Source organism: Cibotium barometz, chromosome 43 (assembly GCF_041138505.1).
Source record: "Cibotium barometz isolate CiBa-2024 chromosome 43, ASM4113850v1, whole genome shotgun sequence".
Classification (NCBI taxonomy): domain Eukaryota; kingdom Viridiplantae; phylum Streptophyta; class Polypodiopsida; order Cyatheales; family Cibotiaceae; genus Cibotium; species Cibotium barometz.
In genome coordinates this window covers 16,916,355-16,918,794 of record NC_141088.1, presented here as the reverse complement: position 1 = coordinate 16,918,794, position 2,440 = coordinate 16,916,355, and the positions used below count along the sequence as shown (strand labels likewise).

General features: G+C 48.4%; 1 pseudogene; it reads left to right on the top strand.

Moving 5' to 3' along the window:
• The first annotated feature begins 666 nt into the window (after nt 1–666).
• LOC147613613 (germin-like protein 8-5 pseudogene) lies at nt 667–1,224 on the top strand (annotated as a pseudogene).
• Nucleotides 1,225–2,440: the final 1,216 nt, after the last annotated feature.

Sequence of the window (2,440 nt, the reverse complement as noted above, 5' to 3'; positions counted from 1 at the left end):
AAGATTCATGAAGGAGGTTACAATATTCACACCCGTGTGGCCCCCAAGCATTATTAGTTTCGCAATGCCGGGCTTATAATTGGAAGGCCGCAGTACTTCCAAGGTTCAAATTCGCATCAGTCCGACGTGGAGGAGGATACAAGACGCCAATGAATGTGAAGGTGTCCATTCGGAACAGTGAACGATATGCGGCTTCAAAGCTCACAAGGTTCTCGGCGAATGTCGGTTTGACATGGGCGGCACTTGGAGACTACGTCAATCGATGGGACGTCCTCCCTTCCGGCACCTCAGGACTCGTTGGCCGGGAACGACTGGGTCGAAGCGGCACGATGCACATGGACTCTTTCTTGAGCGATATGACTGGTTCCTTCTTGGAGCGGATATTAGGACTCGTTCCTTCGAGTGGATGTCATGCAGAGCATAAATACCAGCTTATGAGGAGAGGCCTATACTCATCATCTCAGCCGCGCTCAAATCTTTCCAAGCTCCTCATCGCATCGCATTCCCCACAACAATATTCCTCAAACCATGGCAGCAGCAGCAGCAGCCAGCAGCTTGCTTCTTCTGGGCGCAGTGATGCTGTTGGCCTCCTCTACGCTCATACTAGAAGTGAGGGCCGCGGATGCAGACCCTCTGCAGGACTTCTGTGTGGCCGATAACACCAGCATGATCACCCTCAACGGGTTCGCCTGCAAGCCAACCGACGAGGTGCAGGACGCGGACTTCAAGTTCACGATGCTTGAGCATCCCGGCCAACCTATGAAAGGGCTGGGCGTGTCCGTCAACCTGGCCAGTGCGGCCAATTTCTTTGCCCTCAACACGCAGGGCCTGTCCATCGCCCGCATCGACTTTGACCCCAAGGGATTAAACCCGCCCCACGTGCATCCCCGTGCCACCGAGGTGCTGTTCCTGGCCGAGGGCACGCTCAAGGTGGGCTTCGTCACCGCCACGCCCAACAATACCCTCTTCGAGCAGACCCTCTCCCCCGGCGATCTCTTTGTCTTCCCTCGCGGCCTCGTGCACTTCCAGCTCAACCCCGACAAGCACCACTCCGCCCTCGCCATCTCCGCCCTCAATAGCCAGAACCCGGGCACCTCGCAGCTCGCCGCCGCTCTCTTCGACGCATACCCACCCCTGCCCGAGGAGGTGCTAGAGACAGCCTTCGGCATTGACAAGGGTGAGGTGGAAAGCCTCATGGCCAGCGTCCGCAAAACCCTCTCTTAGTTTTATTAGACTGCCTCTCTCCTCATCGTGTACAAACTACAAGTGGCATATGAATTCCTTTTGAATAAAGACATTGTTTTTTAAACTTCAATCTTTCCGATTGTGTAACCAGGTTTGAAATGAAGCCTATCCCATTTTCAGAGTATGATCTAACTTGCCAATTGAGATTATTATCTTCCTAACCTAATGTGTAAACCTTAGACTTTACCCCGTGCATGCACACTCTCGTCACTCATCGCGTGAACAAACTACAAGTGGCACGAATTCTTCATAAGTGGCATGAATTCCTTTTGAATAATGACATTGCTATTTTGCCCTTTGTGTAACTAGGTTTTGAAAGAAGCCAATACCTAATGCTTAGAACTTTGTGCTTTAGTTGCACAACACCTCGACCTTTGAGGCTTCCTCTATACATATCCCCCCTCAGTGCATGCCCTCATCAAACACCTTCTCTATGGGTACTCTCTTGTGAGGCATTCTCTTCGGTTGGTACTCTCACTAAAATCCATGTGACAGAACCCTCCCATCCACGTATCATGAGTAAAATCCATCACGAAAGCCGTAAAGAGAGAGAGAGAGAGAGAGAGAGAGAGAGATGGTATGGCTAGTTGTCCAAAGCTGCAACAACTTTTCAATAGAGGAAGGGTGTGGGAGGCATATATATAGAGACGGTAGATGGTGCGTGGAGAACTCTAACATGTGTGACCTTCCATATTATATAATGAGGCTTTTAAAACCAACCACTCTACAACCTTCATATGGATTATATTTTTCACATCTTCCTAAGGTTATATTTCTTGTTTAATTACTCACAGAGGCATGATCTTTTGAGGCACACCTACCAATTCACCTCATTTAAAATTGCATTATCCATACCATCGAGGGTGTGCAAGCGTCTGCCAAATAAGTTTATAGACTTTGTTTCTTTTCATCACCAAGGAAGGATTGCATGATTAGTGTGAGTTCCGTGGGTGCTCAATGTCCACTCTCTTTTAGGGTGTCTTGCATGTAGAGAAGCTTAATAGTGGCAATGTCTTGGGGTTCCTAGACCTCATTGTGATCTTCAGATTAATACGCATACTAAGTTAAAGCTTAAGTCATTAAAAGCCCTTGATGTGATAATGCAACACGTTTTTAGTAGTTTGTATGCCTCGGATGGAAGAAGAAGTGATAGAGTGATTTGGAAATACTAAAAGAAAGAACTTACCTAGGAGCA